The sequence below is a fragment of the Cydia fagiglandana genome, chromosome 8 (assembly GCF_963556715.1).
Source record: "Cydia fagiglandana chromosome 8, ilCydFagi1.1, whole genome shotgun sequence".
Taxonomy (NCBI): Eukaryota; Metazoa; Arthropoda; class Insecta; order Lepidoptera; family Tortricidae; genus Cydia; species Cydia fagiglandana.
In genome coordinates, this window is record NC_085939.1 from 15,072,944 (window position 1) to 15,100,454 (window position 27,511).

The 27,511-nt window shown below is 38.0% G+C and overlaps 1 long non-coding RNA gene across 1 annotated transcript in view; it reads right to left on the bottom strand.

The window, feature by feature from the left end:
* LOC134666857 (uncharacterized) overlaps nt 1–24,497 on the bottom strand; it is a 183,477-nt gene extending 158,980 nt beyond the window's left edge. The window contains exon 1 of the long non-coding RNA XR_010098555.1: nt 24,363–24,497. This is a non-coding gene — a long non-coding RNA (uncharacterized LOC134666857). The remainder of the gene's footprint in view (nt 1–24,362) is intronic.
* Nucleotides 24,498–27,511: the final 3,014 nt, after the last annotated feature.

Below are 27,511 nucleotides of genomic sequence, written 5' to 3' on the forward strand. Positions count from 1 at the left end.
GAGGAATCGAGAGAACTCCTCAAATCTTAAAGGCATGCGTATAGAGATTTTTGTATTTACATCAGAAAATTAAGCATTTTCATTAAAAACTGTCGCATTTGATGAAGTGGAACTGCTGATGATGATCAGAACAGAACTCTTCAACGACGCATAGTTCACGTTTGGCGATTTTTCCTCTTCGTTATGTTTGTTAAGCAAGTTAAGTTTTTAAGCCACATTTTTGTCAAGCTCGAGTTCTGATGATGGGATCCATAAGGAATCGAGGGAACTCCTCAAATATTAAAGGCATACGCATAGATTTTTTTGTATTTTCATCATAAAATCAAGCATTTACATTAAAAACTGTCGCATTTGATGAAATGGAACTGCTGATGATGACCAGAATAGAACTCTTCAACAACGCATAGTACACATTTGGTGATTACGAATTTCGATTTTGACTTGGACTGGGTCCCGGACTCGGACCCAGAACCGGACTCATACCCGGATCCGGTTCGGACCCGGACCCGGACCTGGACTCGAACCCGGGCTCGGACCCGGACTCGGACCCGGACTCAGACCCGGACTCGGACCCGGACCTTGACCCGGAAAACCACTATGATACCTTAACTAAATAAACCACTATGATTACCTACCATAAAATGTGGAAGTATATAAGTATGATGATGCCAATCTTACTAGCCCCTCCCGCTTAAACCCCCGTACACCGCACCGCATGCGCCGTTAAGTGGGTTAGGTTAGGTTTGAACTGCGATCCTCACAGAACCGAACTGCTATCAGAGAAGTGGGTTAGGTTAGGCTAGAACTACGACATTTACAGAAGCGAAATGCTAGTAGAAAAGTGGGTGGTTTTACCTCCTTTTCTACATAGTGTACCATCTACAATAATCTTTCACCGGCCCCCATAGAAGTCGGTTTTTTTTTCCTAAAAATTATGTAGGAAGCTTCCTTTCTGTACGGTAGTACTATTATTTATTCTGTGCTGTGGCTCAACCTGCCAGGTTAGCATATTTCGCGCCTAAACTTAAGGTAAAATATCAGTGAAACATATGTTTAACTCGCTCTGACATATTTAATCGTGGAGTGAATGAAGCAAGACAGCTAGCAAGCGAACATTTGAATGTTCAACGGTTGAAAAAGTCGTTAACTTTCGTCAGTCAAAAACAGCCTCTGTGACGAGTACGATGTTACGTGTTTTTATAGTAAAATTGTGGATTTTTATGGTGAAACCGTTAAAAAGCTGAGGAAATGGAAGTAAACTTTTGTTAATATTATGTTTGGGTGTGTTTTTAGAATAATATAAGGGGTCATCCATTAATTACATCACATGTTTAGGGGTAGGGAGGGGGTCAAGAAAATGTGACATATTGTGACATGGGGGAGGGGGGAGACACAAACTTTGTGACGTCACTGTAACGTCATCAGTAACCGAAAATTAATTTAATTTATTTTATTCGCTGTACATTTAAATAACAAGTTTTTAAAACGATAATCGTTTTTATTCGTTTAATTTTCTTTCCTACGCAGTTTTGGGTTATAAAATTACTAATATTTATATCGTCAAAAATATGTTGATAAAATATTAATAATACTTAGGTACTTACTTAATTCGATTTGGCGAATTCGTAGAAAAAATGTGACTTCACACTAGGGGGGGAGGGGTTTGCCAAATGTGACCAAGTGTGACAAGGAGGGGGGGAGGGGTCAAAAAACCTAGAAATTCGTGTGACGTAATTAATGGATGACCCCTAAGTGCTAAAGGTGTGAAGAAATGACATGCCAAGTCATAGCCGAAATTTTCTCGCTCGGTTTCTTATTATTTGTATAAGTTTTACTATGTCTCAAAACAATCATAATATGTCGTAGTTCATATAGATTATATTAAATACAATGAAATTAGTTTCAAATCTGTTTAAAGTGAATAATAGCTATCAAACTAAATAGCGGTCGGCACATAACCTCTCGGGCTGTCGCAACAGACTGGACGAGCACCTGCCAGGCTGTCGCCACAGACGGCGCTGTCATGTTACTAACGCACGTTTGCATAGCATGGACATTTCACTTACTAATTCTACGATACTTCTCTTTCCACATAGGCTATAACAATACAGCTCAGCGCAACTGTAATGAGTGAGAGCAAGCGCTGGACATTTAATTTGTAAGATTATAGTTTGGTCTATGAAGTCTTTATACTGAGATTTACGAGTATAAAAAAATAAATATAAATTAATTATGCAAGGCTTCTAATATGGGTACTAGGCGTAAGTGATGATGATGATGATAATAATAATGATGGTGGTGGGGTTTGCTACTAAGATTTTAGGTGTTACTCTTCACACATTCTGAAATATCCCTTTATTGCTCTTACGGTCTAGGTATGTCCATATTAATCAAACCATATAGATGTGATTTGGTCTATATTTGTCTTGTTTTCAGATCAAGTTTTTAGATGTTTTTTGTTTAATAAGAACAAGTGCGATTATTTATTATTAAATATTGTTTCATTAATACCCTAAGAAACGGAATTTCTTTGGATTAAGGCTGCTGGTTGCTGTGATTTTTGAACATTTTGTGGGCTATCAATGGTGCATGAATAAATAAAAGCATTTTTTAAACATTTCTTACCATATAACTACTGCACCTGCATTACTATTACTTTGGCCACAGATAGTTTACAAATTAAATTTCTTATTTATGTATAAAATTATTACATAGGCTGTGGTAGGACTCCACAATGCATGTAATTAGAAACTTATTTACGTGCGCCATTTCTAGGGCAGACATAATTTCAATAAAGTTTTCAAATGGTATATATCATGTATAAATTTAATTGATGAGCCTGACATTTTATGTTTTTTCGATGTGTATAATTACATTATGTACATAATTAGAGTAACAGATACCCCTAAAAACTGTTTATTTTTTATTACAATATTATTATAATAAATAATAATAATAATAATTAAAGTGTCAAAAGGGCCTCTACGTGTTGGCTTCGGCTCCGCGCACGCCTCCCAAAGGTCCGGAACACCATTGTTCCGTGATGGGAAAGACATACAATAATAATTACAATAGAAAATGAAAGATACATTTCGGTACCTATAATTTGAATTCGACTGTACAGTTATTTTATGTTAGTTTAATGGTCGTAATTTTAAGTAGCAGTTAGATAATTAAATAAAGGGCAGAAAAAATACAAACTATAGACTGTATCATTGTAAAAAACGGAATAAATCGCAATTTTCCACTTGCACGTGGACCTAGAAACCCTATCTGTGGAGCAGACCCCTTAGGCTGCCACAGATGAGGGGGAGCGGCCATATTCATCTCCCACAGCTGAGGGGCTATCTAACTATGACTTTTAAATAACACTTTCACAGTCTGGGTTATCAAAATCGCTGCCAACTTAGCTTGGTCTACCTCTAGTAGAAAATATTTTTCTAGAATTTAAGGAACTATTTTAGGACATAAATTAAATTAATTCGAAATTAATTGAAACTTGCTGAAGACGTCGTGAAACGAAATGCTCAAATCGTGTCGAAGTTGGGGGCGTGGCCATTCGTACGTGTGTGACAAAGAGGCAAAACGTCGCTCGTGGTTCGCGCAACCCCCCTTTTAGCATGAAATATACTTGGTCAAGCAGATCTTGTCAGTAGAAAAACGCGGCAAATTTGAAAAGTGTAGGCGCGAAGTAATAACCTCTCATAAAAAAAAATATTTCGCGCCTTTTTTTACTGACAAGATTTGCTTGACCGTCTATATGTCCCGATTGACGGTTTTTTATTTATTTTTGAGATACTGTTAGTTCTCGTTTCTGCCACGACTCTTCTCTTTCCGCACAGACTAACAGCAGAATATCCCATGGGCTAGCCATGGCTGGCCATGGTCATTAACCACCATTTATAAGAGTTTTCTTTAGTCAGGTAATTTTCTAATCACGGCAGCATATGCCAATGCCATAACGACAGTCACGCATTTATCATGTGCCAGCAACACAGCTGCAGTCGGACTTTGAAGGATCAGTCCATGAAAAGTCTGCAGCTGATTTGATAGCCCACACGCAGTGCACGTGTTATTTTAAACGTCAAACTTCTATGAAATTAGGTATGACGTATAAAATGACACTTGAATGACACAAATCCGCTGCAGACTTTTCTTGGTCCGACAGCAAATTTTAAGAATTCGAATTACTTTCTATTGAACTGAATTAAGGCAGAATGAACCACGAATGAACAGCAAAGGACTTGAAAATATTATGAATACCTTTTTCATTTAGGTAAGTAGGTACCTAATAGGATAGGGACGTAAACACCTACTTTTACTTAAAATATTATAGGTACATAATATACATTGTTGCCGTGGGACGAAATTAATAAAATACATGCATGAGATGCATTGCGCTTTGAGTCAAATGAAAGACTCAAATGATGAGATGCACTGAACACCTATCCAGAGGGCCTACCGCGAACCACGTACGACATGATACCTCTCTGTCGCACTTGTAAATTCGTACGTACTTAAAGTGTGACAGGAAGGCAACACGTCGAAAGTGGTTCGTGGTAGGACCTCAGTTGTGCTAAAATAATCTAAACATCGCTTTCACAGATTTGCAACGTTTATCACACAGATATGTTTTCTGTTAGTGGCGCCACGCCAGTGTCATAACCGCCTGTCATTCCGGTAGCTGATGTTCGTGACGTCACCAACGTGGACGTGTGTCATGGGTTGTGACGTCACATGACTAACATCTTGTATCCTGTTAAATACAAAAGTGTTCAAACATGTTAGACGTAGACGTAAGTGTAACGTTCATCATTATTCATTACGTAAGAACATGTGTTAACATTTGTAAAATAGGTATGTATATTTTTAGTTAGGTATTTATATACAGGGTGATCAATCCTAATGGGTCAGTATGGAGAAGTCAGAAACTATGAGAGATAGCGAAATTTGTTCTTAGGAACTATGGCTTCGATTTTAGATTTAATAATAATGGGATTCAATTTTTTTTTAATCTATCATACATAACCGGGATTCGAACATTTCAATATTCTTGTTGTTTGTTTGTATGGCAACTTTTAAACGATGCGTGATAGGTGGGAGGTGCTCGACCAAATATCATAGAGAGCCCCGAGACAAAACATACTACATTAAAAAAAAACAAAATGGCCGACTTTTTTATTTTATTTTTGAAGTTAGTCTGAGCGCGCTGAGATTTGGCATGCGGCGAGCCTAAAGGCCCAAGATTACCATGCCAAAAAATTTTTTGAAAAAATCCAAAATGGCGGCGGACACGGGCAAAGTAAAATTTCCAAGTAGGTTAAGCGAGCCCGAAGGGCGAGCTTCAGGCCGGGAGACCGAAGGCCGACCCCAGCGGAAGGCCGAAGGCCCGGAGCCTCCACCCCGACTCTCAAAACGCGAGGCCGAAGGCCGAGCTGCGTGAATGGGGTGCTTCCAAGCGTTCTATGTTCTTGGTATGGACCAAGTCAACTGTCTTGATGAGCGAAGCCGGCTGGCCGAATGCCCGACGGAGAAGCGTCGAGGCTTGCGAAGGCCGAAGGCCGATTTCCGCGTAGGGCCGAAGGCCCGAAGCGTCACACGAGAGGGGGAAGTTGGAGCTTAAACACGACCCAACACTTTTCCTATTGGGAGTCGGGATGGAAACTCCAGGCCTTCGGCCTTCCACCGGGGTCAGCCTTTGGCCTCCCGGCCTGAAGCTCGCCCTTCGGGCTCGCTTAACCTACTTGCAAATTTGCCTTTGCCCGTGTCCACCGCCATTTTGGATTTTTCCAAAAAAAATTTTTGAAATGGTAATTTTGGGTCCTCAGGCTCGCCGCATGCCAAATCTCAGCGCGCTCGGACCAACTTGAAAATCTGAAAAAAAAAGTCGGCCATTTTGATTTTTTTTTAATGTAGTTTGTTTTGTCTCGGGGCCCTCTATGATATTTGGTCGAGCATCCCCCACCTATCACGCATCGTTTAAAAGTTGCCATACAAACAAACAACAAGAATATTGACCAGGTTCGAATCCCGGTTATGTAGGACAGATTTAAAAAAAAATTGAATGCCATTATTATTAAATCTAAAATCGAAGCCATGGTCCCTAAGAACAGATTTCGCTATCTCTTATAGTTTCTGACTTCTCCATACTGACCCATTTGGATTGATCACCCTGTATAGGTCATACTTGGGCATTTCTATTTAAAGTTGTACCCTCAACTTGCATTTTAGATTTTGGAATTTTTATATTATTTCCACTCAGAATAAAATTACGAGCTCTTTCAATCCTAATATGAGAAAAAAAGTGTCCCCAAAATTTCATAAAATTTTTTTGTTGTCCGTTTTGTTACGGTCATAGAGTTTGTAACGTAACACTTTTTTCCTCAGTAAAAATGGAAAAGCTCGTAATTCTGAGTAGAAATTATATAAAAAAATCCCAATTCTAACACAAAAAAATTTGGTACAACTTTAAATAGAAATGCCCACTTAGGTATATATTCATATGTGCGTAGGCAATAGGGTTGCCAGATCGAAAGGCGCTATTATCGGGAAAAAATATATTTATTTCGGGTTTTCGGACTTAAGTCGGAAAAAAAAACATTCATATTAAAGTAATTGTATTAAAAACAACGATATTTTACATTATTGGTTCTACGTCAGCTGCTCTGCCCATAGACGTTTTTATATAAAAATAGTAGAAGTTCTTTGAGATCTTGAACAAACAAAAAAAAAGTCTGTGACGCGGGTCTCTTGCTCGATTGACGACAGTTATTGTTTTATAACGTGAAGCTGATTTTCGGGACAATTTTCACTTTGTCGGGAATCGAGAACACATGCTAAAAATCGGGAGAATCCCGCCAAATCCCGACCATCTGGCAACCCTAGTAGGCAACTGATATTTGGTAGTTTAAACCACAGGTTTAAACCATGTTTATCTTTTAAACATGTACTTAGGTTAGGTACCTATTACGTATGTAGGCCTAATATTTGACAAGGATTTGTACCACATGGTCCGCTGGCATGACTGCAATGTAAATAAACTTATCAATAATAGGGTCATCGTCATCTCCTCGCGTTGTCCCGGCTCTTGCCACGGCTCGTGGGAGCCTGGGGTCTGCTTGGCAACTAATCCCGAGAATAGGTGTAGGCACTAGTTTCTACGAAAGAGACCTCTTCCAACGGCCAACCCGGACGGTAAACTAAACCTTATTGGGATTAGTCCGGTTTCCTCACGATGTTTTCTTTCACCGAAAATCGGCTAGTAAATATCAAATGATATTTTGTACATACCTAATAAGTTCCGAAAAACTCATTGGTACGAGCAGGGGTTCGAACCCGCCACCGGCCACCGCACTGTGTTTAATTTTAACATTGGCTGGCAAGTTTGGCAACAACAAACAGTTCTTATTCGGTATTTCTAATTTTATTCTGATACATCATTTCATGAAAGCGTAAAAATTGATTTTGTCGAATAGATTATTATTATTACTAATGATAGGTATAATAGTAAAGATTTTCCCAATAACATAATTATAATTTTCACCTAAATGGTTGTTTGAAACCGGTGTCTTTTCTGTGGACATTACAAAACTTAACGATTTGGATACCTTTTTTTAAGACTTTCATCATGCTCATTTTAATAAGTAAGGTAAGGTGGGATAAGGTTACCACTTTTATGGAATCCTCATACTGTCTGTCTTGCCCCGAGGAAAAAATAAACTATGTTAGTCTTACCCCACCTTACCTTACCTAGGTTTTAAAGTGCCTATAAGATTCTTCCAGGTGCTGAAATAAGTGATTTTTAATACCATGCGATGGAAAGACACGGATACTGTCTTTACCACGCTATCAGGTAGACAAACATCATACAGGGGACACCCCGTGGTCAGTGGTCCGCGGACCACCGGTTAAAAACCACTGGCTTAAAGCAATCAGCACTTTTTTCTTCCTTCGCCGCGGCACCCGGACAGAATATTGGAATTCCCGTATCCGTGTTAAGCACTTAATTTGAATAAACCTATTGTGTACCGTGTTTCGTCTCGGATTCATGGGTTTATTGCTTGTAACTCATAAATGACTGCAGAACCCCTAATGTAGTGGTAGTGGTACATTTAATAGCGTAACGTGACGTATACGCGTTTGCGTTAGTATCATTTTGTATGGGACTTTGAGTTTTCAAAACGTCTCAGAGAGAGGAGCGTTCGCGTTTGCGTTATGCCTATTTTATGGGATTTTGAACAGCTCGCCAAGCGGGACCTGTTGGAAACTCAAAATCCCATACAAAATGATACTGACCTAAACGCGTATAGGGGTAGGAACACTGGCGTTCAAAAATGCATGGAGCGACATCTATCCCTACACTTTTGAACGCCCCTACAGAAAGCCGCCAAAAGTCATTTGCAATTACGAAATACGTTTTGTGACGTTAATCGATATCATATTAATTTCACGAAATGTAAAGTTATCTGGGTTTTCCACCTAGGTTAGGCAGTGAAAATTAGTCGGCTATCAATCACATTCTTTTGTAATAACAATTAGTTTGGTAGGTACTTACTTAGGTATTAGAGCATTTTCAATTATCCAATCCGATATATCGGATGGATCGACGTTGTTCTATCTGACAGATTTCCGGGTCGTGACACACATTCAGATCTGGACTTACGTAGGTAAGTAAGTACTTGCTGTCTATACTTCTATAGGTACTATAAAACTTTCGGGGATTCCTTGTCTGTTGATATCAGTGGTGATTAATTGGATTAATTTAATCTTTTAAGCCAGTGTTTGATATTCGCCATTGGTTTATTCAAAGGCATCATCTGAAAAGTTTCCACTTAGCATTTACTTTTGTATCAACTGTACAAAAAGGTATGTTGGCCAATCGAAATATAATTTTAGTATCACTAAGGCCCTGCCACGAAAAACGAAAATCTTGATTTCTTTACGAGTCTCTAGAGTAGAGTGTAGTTTATAGAGAGGCATCCCTGTGACTAGACTTTTTTTTAAAAGTAAAGCCTTAAAATGTTATAAAGTTTGGGGAAAATTACAAAAATTAATTTCACGTACTTAATCAATAGTTTATTGGCTATTTGATGAATGCCTTTTTTAATTCCTGAGTAGGTAGTTTTTTCACAATTACCACTTTTTAGTCGAAAGGTGGGTTTTTTAAACAAAAAACTAAAAACTCAAATAACTTGAAAACTAATGAGTTTTGACCCCTGGTTGACTGGACCGAAATCATTGCATATGACCCATAGAATAACCCCTTTCAAGGAATACGGCGAATTTCCAATCACCCTGTATGTATAGTCAGACCAAGAACAGGCTGCAGCGGATTTGATAACCTACGCAGTGAAAGTGTTATTTTGAACGTCAAACTTCTATGAAATTATGACGTATAAATAACACTTGCACTGCGTGGGCTATCAAATCCGGTGCAGACTTTTCTTAGTCCGACTCTATTACTCTTGCACGTTCGTGCGATTAAGAAATTCCGATTTTAGGATTAAAATCCTCTGGGGTATATAAAAACGTTCATATCTGGGCAATATCTCCAGTCCATATATCCACAACACAAGCCTTGAGCTTACCGTGGGGCTTAATCAATTTGTTTAAAAAATATCTGTACTTTCCAAGAAGGAAGGAAGAAGCGTGTTAAACTAACCACTAGGTTTGCCGGCAACTTTCTTATAGGGATTATTGGATCTATCCTTTTTCAGGAAACTTTCTGTTGAGAGGGACAGAGAAAGTTAGGTAACTATATTATCTTGTTTCCGTGTCCCTCTTAGGCCCATTTGCACCATTCCACTAACCCGGGGTTAACCGGCTAAACCTGGAATTGCCACGGTTACCCATAGGTACAATTCGACACTAGGTTAACGGTTTATCCCCTTAACCCTGGGTTAGTGGGATGGTCCAAGTGGGCCTTAGTAAAATAACAAAAGATGTCTGGTGAAAGGACAGCTATTTTATATTTCGGTCAGCAAAGAGCTGACGCATGATACCATCATCCCATACAAACGGAACCATTTTTTGTGGGCCATCATGGCTATTATAACCTATTAGAATCAGTGCGTTTTTTGCCACAAATGACTAACGTTTGCTACATTTTTAAAGGGGCTCATTAGTTCCAATCATGACCAAATGATGTCATTCATGACCAAACCCCGTTACAATGTTGCAATTCATTAAAAATAACTTACTACTTACTTGGTTGGCGTGATGACCCAAAATTAGTCTTGACCTCCAACATGAGAGCACGCCACTTTGATCGGTCCAGAGCGGTATCCCGCCAGCTTTCGCCGACGCCGAGCTCACGGAGATCTGCCGTTATAGGTACTCTATCTGCCCAACGGTATTTAGGCTGACCAACAGGACGGCGTCCAGTTGGTCGACCCAAGTAGGTTGCCCGATCTTTACCTATCCTTTCGAGATGGTCAAGCCAGCGGAGACGATGCGCTTTGGTCTCACCTATTTTATTCGCGGATATCAGATTTTCTATTTCGGCATTCTTTCGGATCCTCCAACTGCCATCGCCTCTTTTTACGGGTCCCAGAAAAAAAGGGTTGGCTAAACTATAAAAATAAATAAAATGCACGGGGCCTATAGTCGGTATTTTTAGTATGTCCGCTATAACGCGATACTATTAGCGCCCTTATGGGACATAATATTCTCTTTGCCGATGACTGTACTAAAGCTAGCTTATCAAACACGCTATCTGATACAAACGTTCAATACCGACACCCCTGATTATAATGTAGATTTACATATTATATGTAATACCTAAAAAGTAACGTCATCATAAATTATTTCATAACTTAAGAATTAATCAGTCGTTTAGCACGTGCTGAGGCGGTATCATCAATCAACAATACCATCATGGTCGCATTTTTATCACTTGTCATGTCATGCGTCACTTTCGCACTTACTTGTGTTAGAACGTGACAGGCATGATGAGAAATGATAAAAAACCGACCATCTTAGCCATGAAAAGTCACATCAGAAACAATTTCTCAGAAATTATGAACTAATAAAAACCCGAAATCGAATCCTCGATATCGTGATCGTGACTTAAGCATGAGCAACACTTGCTTAAAATAGAACCCACATAACAGCCGACATTGATCAAGTTATATAATGAGGTTAAAAAACCCCAGTGGGTTTTTTAAGAGCTCCATAAACCTTGCAACAAATTGCATGCAATTTTAGACACCCGCGAGTAGGTATCTATATATAGACTAACGCCCAGTTGCACCAACCACATTTAACAGACTGCAGATTAACGTTATTCAGCAGGGAAGTATGAAATTTCCCATACAAATAAATTTACCGAACTCTTTAACGGTGACATACGGTTTGGTGCAACGACCCTAAGTTCATATGAACGAACGCATTCACATGAAAAACCCAATTTTAGAAAACAATATTTTTGGAATGAGAAACTTTGATCTTCGTATAAAGGCATTCTACAAAAATGTCAAGAAACTCAAGAAAATTAATTTTTACGTTTTCAAAAAATTCATCTGTTGAGACGTTTAAAAGGGGTTGAAAATTTGTATCAGGTTCGAATATTATTTTGAGTTAGGAACTTGCGACTTAATCAAGAATAGTAAAGTTATTCAGCGTTTTAGAAAATGCATACCTCCTAATAGGTACTTTCTGATGTACCTTATTACCTATGGGAAAAACATATTTTAGAAAAGGTCACTTTTGTGAACAATACTATAAAAGTTAACGACTTTGGTACATGTATATCCCGTTTTTTTTTCATTTGAGTCTCAAGTACTGAATAAAATATTCCGCCTGTAAAGGTGCTTCGAAAAAATATGTCTTAAATACCACAATATAAGGAAAAATTAAATCTTGCAAGAAATGTGGTATAAAATATAACATTTCTCAAACACGCACGATTATACGAGTATTATTGTCATTATGTTCGTGATAATCTGATTTTGATAATTATGTTAACCACCAGTCATACCATGTGCAGTGACTTTATAGTTCATACTGAAAAACTTTTACTATGGGACGGAAGAAAAATTTCGATGAAGAACGTTATGTAATATTTATCATTCAAAATTATCACCCAAAACTCAATTCTATAGAATATATCAGCCAGTGTCAGTAAACAACCCAAAATGAAAATTTGCATCAGATTACTTTGTCTCGCATGTGGATAGAATTCAACTTTCTCTTTTTGAAGTAAAAACACAGCCTTTACATCTGTGCCCTATCCCACAAAACTTTACAAGTGTACAATTCGACAAAATTGTTAAATTGTAAACAATAAAATGTACCACAATAATTACAAATATGTATTCATTACAAGTCTGCAGTATACAAATATGTCATTATTGCTAAAGCGTATCACAAAGAATAAAGGTATGTCACGACAGCTACATAATTGTAGAATTGTTGATTTGTAAATATACAAGCGAAATGTTACAACTACAAATATGTAACAATTTATTTTGCTTCTTTAATGTTGAAGGTAGTTTCACTTTATACGCAATACGCAAGAATTACATCAATTATATTTATATAGTGATATCTACGAGCATTTACATACCAACTGACATTACAATGGATTTGCAAGCTAAACTGACCATTATATTATAAACCTCACAAATGAAAACAAAAACTTTAGTAAATTTAGTGATAAATTGACGCACACTATGTAAAACAAATGGAAGGAAAAAGCGCAGAATTTAAATGATTTAGGATATGAATAATGGAGAAAGATTGGAAATACTTAAGGGACACTATGTGGCAAAATTGGAAAAGGCATACGAAGATAAGTTCAATTTGAGTATACGTATGTTTTTGTCCAGTATATATAAGTATTTCGTAAATTAAATTAAAGCTAAGTAAAATTGGGATTATATATGTAGGTATATATGAAATTCATGACACCTAGGATCACTATGACTGCTACTTGAACTAAATATTTCATGGTAGGTATATATACAAAGGGTTGGAATCGCTAAATATGATAAAGATACTACTGCAATTACTAGTATTCGTATAGTAGCAATTGTAGCAAGAGGGTGCGACACACGTTTAGAGAATTGTTAACTTGTAGGTACAATTCTACGTATGTATAATTATTACTACAATTTAATGTAGCACTAAACAATTGTCAGCTACAAATTTGTACATTTTCCGGAAAAGATATGTAGCGTATGTAAAGTTTTGTGATACAACAAATTGTAGACTTGTGATACAATTTACATATTTGTAAGAATTTTCCACTACAAATTTGTTACTTGTGGTACGCACATTTGTATTATTACAAACTTGTAACTTGACACTTGTAAAATTGTAATTGTAAGTTTTGTGGGATAGGCCACTGGTGTGGTGAAAAAAAAATCCACCCAGATTATTAGAATCCTGGATTCTCACGCAATTCATTGTATATATTTCAACAACAAACAGTGTACCTAAGCAGATGGAAGTAGGTCAGACGTAGTAGCCGTTATTAACATGTGCTTGACAAATTCCGAACATTGAAAGTGAATGATGCAATGAGAATGATTCTAAAGTCATCGTACCGACATCAGCTGCCGGTGGGCAGGTATATTCCATCGCCCACAGTGTTAACTGAACATCGGTGGACCTTACGCCTTTAGTAATAAGGTCCACAAATGTACGGGAGTGTTACTGTTTATATGTTTAATGCAATAACTTTTCGCGAACTGAATTAACATACCTGTTCGGATATGATGGTCGTTCTTGTCTACGTGACAGCATGATAAAACGGTGTCCGTCACGTTCTATACCGCGGAGTTAAAAAGTGACAGTTATTTTATCACGTAGATAAAGCGATCCATGCTGATAAAGCTGTTTTTATTGAACTTGAACAAACGGTTATGGAAAATTTGTTAACTTATTGAACATTATTAAGAATTAATCTCAGGAGTAGCAAAATTGTTCATAACCGAACACAATGTTACGTATTAAAACTTTAGGTTTTTTATTTCCTCTGTTGTCTATAATATAAAAAAAATCAGTGGAATATCAGGGAAAATAGAATTACTTAGTGGGCAAACATGTAGTTAGGGAATGCAATCCCGCATGAGGAACTCAATCCCGGTATTCCGCGGGATCGCCATTTTAAGTCCCGCGGGATCCCGGTATTTGCGGGATCCCGCAAGTTAGTATACAATTTTACGAATTAGTACTAAATTTGAAGGTTGAAAACAAAAAGTAAACTAAAATTAGAAATAGTACATTTTGTATTAAAAGAATACGGTATAATGACACTAATCAAGAATTTAAGAACGTGTGTAAAGGCTTAATTAACGCGATTTCGTAAGTCCTGTACCACTCGTGGCACACACAATGTTTTTCATCACACCTGTGAGGAAAAAAGAGGGAAAACAATAAAAAATCTGCCTAATTTCGGACGTACCTACATAACAAAATTCCCTGGGTACAAATTTAAGATTTACGGACCGCGTCGCCTACGTAAAATAACACCTTTTAGGAGCAAGTGTGATGAAATAAATAGACAAATTCGGGCAAAATGCTCTTCCGTGTCATTACCCCTTTCCTCCATAGATGCATTTAGGCTCCGTGAAGAATTTTCGCCAGTAGGCACGTGCCCGAGCCTGTGTTCCTTGTAGTAACACGTAAGAACCACGTCGCTCTTCGATCCCGCAAATCCCGCGGGATCCCGCTTAATTTACGAGCGGGATTAATCCCGCAAATTGCATGCGGGATCCCGGTATTTCGGGATCCTGGTATCCCGGTATTGCATTCCCTACATGTAGTATGTTTAGATTGGGTGGAGTTAAAATGTATTTATTGGAGTTGTCCGTGAGTTATTTTAATGTGACACGGATAGAAGTGCTAGAAGCAGGCCGAGGATATTGTCTCAGACAAAAAATGTTAGCTACACTCGTGATAGTCGTGATTCGGATACCTAAATATATAATTTTTCACTTGGTTAGGTCTAAAAATTTGCCCTTAGACAGACGCCAAAAGCAAACTTAGCTCTTTGGGGCTGTCCATAAATTACGTCATCGATTTTTGACGATTTTTGGACCCCCCCCCCCTATAATCATCCAAAAATCATGCTTAAATTGAAATGACGTAATTTATGAATAGCCCCTTTGCAAAATAGGTATGCTTATGCCAATAAGTTTATTAACTTATTTGTTGATGTTTCTCTCGTTTATCTACAAACTGACCTCGGTCAATTAATTTAAAATCTTAATCAAAGTCCGAGTTACTGACGGATTTCCTCATTATACCTTAATTATAACGGATTCTGCTGAGCTCACGGTATTAAGTAAAAATAGACATTGCCGCGCGGTATGGGAAACCCTGAGGTCAAAGTCGATAAAATGATCTTTAAGACGTGGTTCATGGATTGTACAGTATTTGTAGACTTGTAGAAGTCCAAAAATTCATCTGATTTTATGGAGGTACCTACTTACCCCCTTATTCATAAACGCGCTACAAACCTCAATTAGCTAATAATCGTTTGTCTTTATCGGTCATTTTAACTAATGTATTTGTAAGAAAGGGATAAAACATAATTTAACAAAATCAGGCCCGTAAAGTTTTATGAATAAGGGGGTTAGAGTTTAGTAGATGCCAGTTTCGAAATTACCCCGCCTTCGCATTTACCCCAATGCACCCATTCTTGTCAGTGTTTCAAAGTGGATATCGGTAGAACCAGTTATTCTAGATTGTAAAGTCGCCAGATCGCGGTTCATTCTGCCTGAACTCAAGACGGGGAATACCCTACCCGGGTGGACTGGATAGTCTACCTACTCCCTTTTATAAACTCACATAAAAATCAAGTTTATATCTATGACAATTTAATGCAAGCATTTTATATGCAAGAAACTCGTTAAAGGGAAAAATCCCGGTAAATTCCATGTATGTCTCAGTAGTAAAGTACCTACGGTATTTCTGGTAAATGCTGGAAATTGGGCATATTATTCTTTATATAATAAGCTGCAAACTTTCTTACTTACGTGAAACAAGATTATGGCAATTGATTATTATGACAAATTAAATTATAGTAATTCTGAAGTAGTTTGAAGTTTATGGTCAAATCACTTTTCTTCTATCTTTTTTTCTTCTTCTAAAACCAGTAGGTATTAGTGCTCGTGATTCTGAATATGAAAAAACATGTGAAAAACCTAAATTCTAGGAATTTTAACAACATACGAACTTATAAAATACGTCCACTTACAGAAAAGTCTCGAGCTGATTTTTAAATAGGTAATCGAGACCCTACGAACACAATTTGACAACACGTGTCAACCGGCCTCGTGTCTCGGTCATACATGTACTGGGTCAGTGACGAGCACTAGGACATTTACCTTATGGCTTGGTTGCTATGCTGCTATCAGTACCTGTGTCAATTAAGGTGTATCAAGAGAATATTCGAGCTCAGTCTGACAGATTCAACCTATTTTAGTGGACGATGACTTATAGATTACTATTTTAGACAAAACATGAACCAGATATTTGACATGACATGGTCAAGAAATTTTCCTCAATGACTCAAGTTAATATTTAATTTTTTATCATAAAGTAAATACAATTACATATTTGTCTGTGACTTGTAATACAAGAAAGCTTAAGAGTTCATCATATTATTATCAGTCGAAAGGGGGTCCGGGTCCATGTGTACTGCTGAACTTAGACTTTCCCCACGGGTTTATGGTAAACCATTTTTCTGGTATTGACCTACCAAATCAGTGAAAAAAAATAATCTAATGAGTAGGTATACAATATTCTTATTTGTAATCCTTAATGGAGTGTAAATATACAATATTCTTATTTATAATACTTAATGTTCCAGTCAGCATTATATGTAAAATATATAAAGTACAATACAAAAATGAAACTAAAATTATTGTTAAAATGTTCTCAGTGCAAAGGGTCTTAGGTAAGGTTTACTCGGGTAATTCCGAATGTCGAAAACTGTAGGATAATTCCGAAAAGAGACTTTTATTATGATGGAATTAAGGGTGATTTTCATCTGAATTTCGGAATTATCCGACATTCGGTATTACCCGAATACACCTTATATGATGCTTTGCGGCATGCAATGTGTACGCTGGATTGCTATACATATATGTATTGGCGAATGATAAAAAATACCTAAACGATTTTCATAGCAAGATCTAAGTTCGCATAGGCGGGTGAAACACATTTAAAGAACAATATTAACACAACAATATTATAAAAGTTAACGACTCTGGTACATATGTATCCCGTGTTTCCTATTTGAGTCTCAAGTACTGGAAAAATGTATCACGTCTTTAAGGGCGTAGCGTAAAAATTGTCTTTAGTTTTCCTTAACTTTGCTATATCTACAGGTAAGACGCGAACGAGTTAACCGTACTAATATAAAATGTGTATGACCCAGACGGTGATCATGATCATTATCCGCTTCCGAGTAATTTCCAACTGCAAGCTGTATCTATTTCAAATTTATCCTCCTTTCATTGCACGTCACTGTATACCGGTTCTCAGTTCTCAGACTCTTAAGGCGAGGTGGGCCAAGGTCGAAAAATCATTTTTTATCAAGCTAACTTTATCTAATCGTGTAACTAATTATAGTAATGTTTATTTTAGGATCACATACAATAACAATAATATTATATCAACAAGCTTTGCTTAGTTTGGGGCTAGGTTGATCTGTGTAAGATGTCCCCAATATTTATTTATTTATTTATTTATTTATTAATAATAATCGTGTTAGACTCTGATGGGCTATAACCGTGAAAATCGAAATTGGCAAATTGCGGGCATCTTTCTCTGTTACTCTAATTACGCCTTCATTGGAGTAAAACAGAAAGATCCTCGCCATTTGCGAATTGCGGTTTTCAAGGTAGGCTCCCTGAGGTGGGAGACTCTACAACTTATATTAATATTACCACCTCTGTCACGTACCTAATTACCCGACTACAGCAACGCAAAAGGAGGGTTATGATTTTGACCGGTATGTTTTGGCTTTTATATCCCAAACACTGAAATGACAGTTGCGATTTGTCCAACCGATCTAGCATTTTCAATATCTGTTGTAAATAAAATATAAGTAGCTTAGTTCAAGTCCCGAATCCTAAGTAGGTAGGTACAGTCAGCATTAAATGGATAGTGACAGTCAAACTAGCCAGCATGTATACCTATCGGAACACGGCAATATTTCTTTGGTATATTGGCCATTTCGCTATCTATTTGATGCTTTGATAACTCTAGGCGACACTTTTCTAGGGGGTCTAGGAGACTTGTTTTACAAGGGGGCAAAGTTGTTGTTTAACCGTTCGTGCTAATATGATACTCCATCACTTGAAAGATTGCAAAATTGAGCCACGAGAGTAGCGAGTGATTTGAAAAATTGAATCTTGAGCTTTGCGAGGGTTTGCCCCCGAGTTAAATACAAAATTTTTCACCACACCAACCCAAAGAAAATATTAAGTAATGTAAATTTATATCAAACAAAAACAAACTAAATCAATGTTATTAAAGATGTATAATTCTAAATCATTATTTAAAAGTAAATTCAACCAGCAAACATAAGAAAAGAACTCAAAATTAGCATTTGATTACTTTGCCTCACATGTGAATAAAATGCAACTTTGCTATCGGTTATTGTACAATCAAGAGAGCCTTTCCAACCAAGCGAGTGAGAGACAGAGAAATAGTTATTTGTTTTACAAGGGGGCAAAGTTGTTGTTTAACCGCTCGTGCTAATATTGATACCCGAGCAAGTGAAAGATTCCAAAATTGAACCAAAGCGTAGCGAGTGGTTCGAAAAATGGAATCTTGAGCGTTGCGAGGGTTTCAAAGCACGAGGGTTAAACAAAATTTGCCCCCGAGTGAAACACAAAATTTTTCACCACACCAACCCGAAGCAAATATTAAATGTAAAATATCAAACAAAATCAAACCAAATCAAATCCAAATGAATGTTATTAAATATTTATTATCCAAAATCATCATTTAAAAGTCAATTCTACCAGCAAACATAAGGAAACAACTCAAAATTTGCATTTGATTACTTTGCCTCACATGTGGATAAAATGCAACTTTGCTATTCGTTTTTGAAGTGCAAAGTAATTCTTTCCGAGCTGGTGTGGTGAAAATTTATATATTGGCCTCGTCAACTTAAGTATTTCAAATATTTGATTTCATATGACGTCACTCGATCCGGATCAAGACCGTTCGGATCGGAATGAAGGAAACGACGAGTGACTTGCCAAAAGCTAGTAGGTCATTGGCACCATCTCGTGGCTCTGTTACGCAATGCTTGTAACGTTTACATTGAGAACCGATGACACATGGCGGTTGCCCAATGATCTGACATAGAAGTTTTATGGCAAAAAAAAAACCGGGCAAGTGCGAGTCGGACTCGCGCACGAAGGGTTCCGTACCATAATGCAAAAAAAAAACAAAAAAAAACGGTCACCCATCCAAGTACTGATCCCTCCCGACGTTGCTTAACTTTGGTCAAAAACCACGTTTGTTGTATGGGAGCCCCATTTAAATCTTTATTTTATTCTGTTTTTAGTATTTGTTGTTATAGCGGCAATAGAAATACATCATCTGTGAAAATTTCAACTGTCTAGCTATCACGGTTCGTGAGATACAGCCTGGTGACAGACGGACGGACGGACGGACGGACGGACGGACAGCGAAGTCTTAGTAATAGGGTCCCGTTTTACCCTTTGGGTACGGAACCCTAAAAACTACAGACGTAGTGCATGATTATTATCCATCGGATTTTCACGGAAACGTCCGAACGTGTCTTGTTATTTCAGTCGGTCTCGGTACAAAAAGTACTGAGGTTGACTGAAGTAGCATGACAAATACGAACGTTTCCGAGAACATATATACGATGGAAAACAATTATGCACTACATCTGTACGTTCAATTACATTTGGTTTAGTTGAAAATGATGCTAAACTTAACTTAGAACCTAAACTTACTCAATGGGGTTGGCCGGTGGAAGTTTTTAGCAGATGGCGCCATCATAGCTTGCCCTGTCAATCCCTAGAATTGTGTCAATTTTTTGTTTTTTTAATACCCTGGATGCCAGCCCTTTAAGCCAAATCTCATAGAAAAAGGGGCAAGCTATGATGGCGCCATCTATGCAAACGTTTGACAGTTGCGAACCCCATTATTAACCTCGGACGTCGCCGCCGCTTATAACCCCCGCAACCCCACCTGCATCAAATATCTGGGTGGCTCCACTTAAATACATTTTAGGAACACAAAGATTAATTCTGCCAAAGGAAATCTTTTATTCAGAGAACGTCGTAGTTGACCTTTTTATGGCCTGAGCACACTCATTAAAGCAATCAAGTCTAATATGCCTCCACGCCAGTTATTTGGAACATTTTCCTTGAAGCCTTACAAACGCCTGCCCAAGCGCACGTAGCTGCACCCACAGCTTTCAAGTTTCAACGAACGTACGTGACCAGCCATGAGTCCGACGGCAATGTGGGCCATGACGTTAAACCTTTTGCGGAATGATGAACGTAGACCCCGTAATGTTGACTGGTTAAGATTCATAGATAGTTATAATATTGCAACTAGAAAAGCGGGTGGAAAATCGTGTAGAATGCACAAAATCTTAGAGTCCATCTTAGAGCTCAATATCACCACAACGCTATCCACCATCTGTACTCAAAGAGTCCTTAAATTCTTCGGACACAAGCCCTCTGGCTTGAGGGCCTACCGAGAAGGCCGCGAACATAAAAATTCTAAATACAGTGAAACCTGGTTAATTGGCACCTCAATTTCCAGTCACTGAATTTCAACAGTTATGTTAAGTAAAGTCCAGCGAAACTCATCACATGTCGCTGACTCTATTAATTCGGTCAAGTTATGTTCTAATATTGTATGGGGAAGACAAACAAATTATAGCCAGCATTCAATCAATGTAGTATGATACCTTTGAGTACGGTTCTTTACGCACACTAGTGTCCCATCCCCCCAACCCCCTTTTAGCATGAAATAAATCCCGGTTGACAATTTTTTTGTTATCATAATTTGTTTTTCAATAAAAAACACATTTTCACCGAATCATAATTATGTGCCCCCATGGTTTGTCCTTCAATGCATGAATGTTTACTATTTTTGACCTAATTGTATACATTTAAAATAGGTGTATATTTAATTAAGCTATCTAATCAACTCAACTCATATCATTTAACTTAAATATTGGTATGTCAAATACACACTTGTTGATAATTTGTTGTAACACTTAGAAGCCCTTTTGACTTTTACTGAGCATGTATGACAGAGGCAGCACCAGTGCCGTCTTTGCCATAAGGGGACACGGGGCCCTTGCCCAGGGCCCCCATCCTCACGGGGCCCCGAAGTACAAACAGTAACAGTATATTTGATTACCCATAGTAAATAAACGATCATAGTACAAAAATGTTAGTTTAATTAATTCATGTACCTAATAAAGAAGCAGTTTATCAATTAGTCAAAACTAGTTTTCAAAGAGGCAATTTGAGAAAACTATAGTTTTGACTGAAATCCCAGTTAAAATAACTTTTTGTCAAGGTATTTGATACAGAGGTATGCTGGAGGGAAAAAGATTGCTGCGCCGACCCCTAGTGATGGGAAAAGGGGTAAAAAGGGCAAGCTAATGATGAGGCAAGAATGATGGTGATAACGAGAGTATACAGAATCTTGCGATGATTTTAGAGTTTTTCGAGTACATTACATATTAAACAACATTCTAATTGCCAGTATTCCTTTATGTTCCGTTGTACTTGTAAACCTACGTCATTACTCAGATCACAGTGCTGGCAGATTTACCGACGTCCGGTGATTTGTCATCTCAGTTTTTTTACATTTGTTCAGCCAGTCGGATTGCTCATGAACATGATGCTATCTCAAGAAAAACCATTTACGTCACTGACAGGACCAAATAGACAATTTTGTAATCTACCTGGCCGATTCTGATTTTAACTAGTGAAAATGCGTTTTTGCTGACACGATTGGGAAACTAGTTGTAACAAGGGAAAATTCGTTTTCACTAAAAACAAAAATTTTCCAATTTGTAAATTTGTTGATCTTGTACTGATTCTAACTTGACGATTCCGATTATTGGTGCGCGCGGAATGCACTGGCGAGCCGTGTCATTTGGCGTTTCGCTCGAACACATACTGAAGGGCCTACCGCGAACCCGGTTCGACGTGTTGCCTCCCTGTGACACTTACGTACGAATTTACAAGTGCGACAAAGAGGCAACACGTCGAACGTGGTTCACGGTAGGCCTTCTGGTAATGCACAGTGAGTCGTGTCAAGGTCGTATCAAGACAAGATCAATTTTTTTACAAAATGATTAAACAGAATCGGCCTTCCACAGTCTAACGTGAGTTATTTGGTTATATAACAGCCTTAGCGTCAAGTGCCCTTGACGTCGTTGACCAGGCCCCTGTTTCACCAACGTGACAGGTGCGACGAATTGTAAAATCACTGTTGCTGACGTCACAGGCATCCATGGGCTACGGTTACCGCTTACCATCGGGCGGGCCGTATTCCTGTTTGCCACCATCATTGTATTATTAAAAAAAACTTTATGATATCGGAAAAAAACAGATATTTCTCTTGCTAAGTTTATGACAATTGTCACACGAAACACTACAATTGTCACGAAATTCCGACATATAACTCATTACCTGTCAAGAATTACCTACAATTCTTCTAAATCTTTGACAATTGTCAGAAACTTCGCAGGAGAAATATCTGTTTTTCTCCGATATAATAAAGTTTTTTTAAATAATACAATGATGGTGGCAAACAGGAATACGGCCCGCCCGATGGTAAGTGGTAATCGTAGCCCATGGATGCCTGTGACGTCAGCAACAGTGATTTTACAATTCGCCGCACCTGTCACCGATGTGAAATTAGGGCCAGAGCATTAAATACTAGCCACCAGTGTGGCTACCACCAGTTCGGCAGAAACGGTAGCGTGAACGTAACATACTGTCTATGCATCTCGCTCGTCCTCACACATTAGAGCAAGCGAGGTGTATAGAAAGTAAATTACGTAGACGTTGGCGTATATGCCTGTGTTGACACTGTCAGTGATTCATGGTTCGGGTACCTACTGCACCAAAAGTAATAAATTATAGGTACAAGGGTTTCAGGAACGATATTTGAGGCCCTAAACGGATCCAAACATCACCTAATGGGGATGGGGGACGGGGCACGTAACAATAACGGCGTGTGCCTATTGAAGTGAAAACTTCTTTAGCGGCGCTGGGCACTTTTTGAGGTGGGGAAAAAGTGATAAACTCGAGACAGCGATCACGTGACCGTAACGTTTAGATGGCCACTCATATAAATGGCATTTAAATCAATAAAGAAAAACTCAATGACATTACATGAAAATGGTTTCTAATCTTGTTCGGGTTGAAATACGAGGATCTCACATTCTAACTTTATATCACTCAAATATAATTCAATAAAGCTACATCTTGATGAAATCGCTAATAAAAGTGAACTCTAGTACTGGTGAATAAAACTCAAAATATCATGATCAAATATATTGAGATGCGAGGTCTGCAAGGTAACATTACAATTTCTATTCGAATTTTAAACAATTAACGCTACAAATTTGAATTTCGAATTTTAAACAAGCTCACTGACCAGCAATTTCGGAACTAATGTTTTTCAATAGAAAGGAGGATGGGTCCATTATACATAGTGATGCAGACATTTTGGACTAGTCATTGAGTTTTCACTTCTGTCGGCACTCCCGGAGTGCAACCCGTTGTTTTTTTTTTATCACGAGTATAACGCCATGCTTTTTTTGGATGCGGGAGTTGTATGCATTTACGCATCTCACCCCAGGCTGGGAAAGCCCATTGGGGGGTGGTATGTGGGTCTCCCTCCTCTGGTAGCATCCTATGCTAGCCAGAGAGGCGAGAAAAGTCCCCTCTACTTCTTCTTCTTCTCTACTTCTACACTTCGACGCCCCCGAGTATAATGGCCTCTACACACGATGGGCCAGCGCCGGCCACAGCCATGCGGTAGAATGAGATAGCAATATCACTTGCTCCCTCTAATGCATAAATGCGTCCCTTGGAGTGGCCGGCGTTGGCCCATCGTGTAGAGGAGCCATAACACCAGTCTGCTTGCCATGCCTGCTCAAGGGGTCTTGAATGGACAATTAATGTTAACATAGACAAGCAAGATGAACGAGTTTGTGGCTGCATGGTTTGATGATAAACCTTGACTCGTCAAGTTTTATGATAGTCTGACAATTTCGTTACAAATCACATGCCAGCTCCTATATAAATAAACAAACTAAAAATCTTAAAGGAAAAGAAAAGATGTGTCCCGCCGAGTTTGCCGGTCCCATATTGGGATACCCTCCTCCAATTAAGGGGGGATTTAAATCTTTTCGAGGCCGAGGTGTAGGGATAGAGCCGGTGTAGCTTTATTTGACGTTCTTAAGCGCATTGTAATATGCCTCCTTGAATAATAAACTATCTTTATCTCTTTATCATAATGTTAATTAATTCATTAATGACTAATTACTCCTCTATTTTATCAGATATGGGTTCCGGGAATCGCTTTCGCAGTCTGATGCAACAATGCGACTCTCTTATCGTTAGCCAATATAGTCTAGGAGCTGGAACCCAGTTTTCAGACCACACACACATTCTAAAGAAGAGGTACCTACGTATCTAATTGTGAGTTCCTGTAATTGGCTCCATTGGTTGTTATTGTATTGTAGTACAGGCGATTTTCCGCAACTCGACGTCTTGCGCCTATTTTGCGTGATAGGGGGTGGACTAGTCTTGCCAGCCCAGCTCCTCGAGGAATCCTATCAAACCTTTGATGTTGAGTAGGACCTCGGGGAGGTCTCTCGGGGATCCGAGATGTTTTACCCTGTATGGGGCCAATCCGCTGCATTCCAACACCACGTGAGAGGCTGTTTCTTCTTTCTCCATGCACCCACGGCATAGGGGACTGTCTGTGACACCTGTTATAAAAAGATGTTTGTTAAAAAGTCCATGACCTGATATGACACTGGTTACCATACTCAGTCGAACCTTTCCTAGTCGAAAGAGCGTCATTGGTTGTTATTTAAGATTCCATTGTCATTAAGTTAGCTGTTGGAGCTCGTTATGTAAATATTTTTTTTTAGAACTCAGAAGCATTTATTACGAGAATCATAAGTGATACATAGGCAAAGGGTTAGGTTAAGACATATGTAGGTAGGGTAGAAAAGGGGTTTCAGTCGATGTGTGGAAGGGCGGCACCGTCGTCGAACCCAAGCCACCTGGCGGTGGACTTAAACCGGTGGCGTGTGCCTCGGATGCACATGCTGGTGGCGCGTATGACGGCGATACTGATCCTGCATCTCTACTCATGTAAATAAATAAATAAAATTATTGACCTTTAACTTTTTCTTGGTAGAAGATAGAAGAGCACTATGCCGATAGCGTTACTTCTACTAAAAATATATATTTGCATATACATATTTACATTATATATTGAATAAACATTGTAATTTATTTATATATAAGAAGTATATTCCTACCTATACACAACTATACTTATTTTACAAATGCGAAAGTAATGCGTGTCTTTCATTATTAGAATACCTATTTACATGCATAAAAATAGTTGTCAATTTGGTTTAGGTACATACCTACATATACTCGTACGTACAAAATTTTAATGTACTTAGACATAACATATACATATATTATACATTTACATGTTCCGGAAGATTAATTAATTTAATCCTCATCGGTAAAACAATACAAATACTTAACCTACATTTTCTCGAATTGTACAAGTTACTAAGCACATTTTCCCATTAATTTATCCAATCCTTACCTCTTACACATTCATACACCTTACCTCTTAGCCTATGTGGCATACTTCTCACCATCTCACTACTCGTAGGAATGTAGAATAGAAGACATTGCCACGTTCCGAGCACGTGCTATCACAGTAGCATTCAAAAATAATCATTAACGTCAACATAATAGAGTTCGATTTCTTATACGTTACTGCTTACCGTAACTAACTTGTACTAAAACAATGAAATCTGAACGCTATGTTAACACGTTTTGGTTGATTTTATCTTGGCATGTTTGGGAGTTTGGTCGTTTATGAACTGAGCTTGTGTCAAGGAAGTCGGTTTAAAATTTTCATTCATGTTTGAAAGTGCAAATAAGGTCGTACTACAGTGATACCGTACTATGTGCGTAGTTTACGGAGTTACAAGGTTAATGATCCGATGTACTTATCAGTACGGGTATCATACTCCGTCGTGGGAGTTTTTAAATTATGCGTGGTATTCAATCTTCAAAAATCTTATTTGTATTTGACGTTATATATTGTCCTTAATCCCGCCCTAGGACGGTAAAGTAGCACCATATGGTACTGTAAAATTCATTTTAATTGAGAATAGAAAAATAAATTTTTCGGATAGCTACATTATGACATGATATAATATATAGGATAGCTATATTGTTGACCGAAGCCTTCGTATGTCCGGATGTTCTCCACTACAGAGGTTGCTATTCTTTATCTTTTAGTTTCCAAAAAAATTTAAATAGCTGAAATTGGCGTAAAGAACTTAAGCGCCAATAGCATCTATGGCGCCTAAGACAAACGGACTCTACCTAGTATTGTTCAATACACTTTAAATTCAAATTACTACACCAAATAACCAAACTCAATAACAGCTCATAAGCCTTCATTAAATGCACGTAAGTTCACTATGATAACGACTCAACGAACTGTTTTTCACTTTTACTATAGTTCGTTTTTTTTAGCATTAGAAAGAACTCCACAGAAGTAAGCGTGCAGTTTTTATCAGGCTCTTTTATTGTTAATAATTATTGAATTATCTAATGTAGCACGGTCAATACATATAATTTACTTCAAATTATTACCGCTAAAAGTGCCGGATTTGGAACCACAAGCTTACTTCTGCGAAGTTCTTTCTAATGCTAAAAAAAACGAACTATAAACATTTTCTAACCTTAACGCGAGATTTACAACTCACGGAGCTGATAGTTAAACATTTCTAATCTATCATTATTGTATGGTGATAGATTAATTTTATTATTGAGTAATATTGGATAATATAAGCCCTGATCACTTAATGTAGGTATTATGAAATCTTGGCGTAATTTTACGAACTTTCCAGTGTGATGTGACTGATACTGATCTGATATGGATACGTAGTCGTACGTGGCTCGTGTCGTACATTCCTTTAGATAACCGATAAGAGAAGGCATTATTAAACTACTGTTATCGCTATCTATATCATTCGTCACTGAAAAGCAATAATGCTTTAACCCGCAATACTGTAGACTGTAGTGCGGGTTACAGCATTATTGCTTTCCAGCGACAGTATACTCGTGTCTGTTTGCGTTGCTATAACGATCACAAAATTTATTTCTTTATAAAATACGGAGGTAAGCTGGAGCTTATTAGGCTATTAGAAAAGTGCTCAACTTGTAGGAATTTAGACAAGCCGGTGGTGGGAATC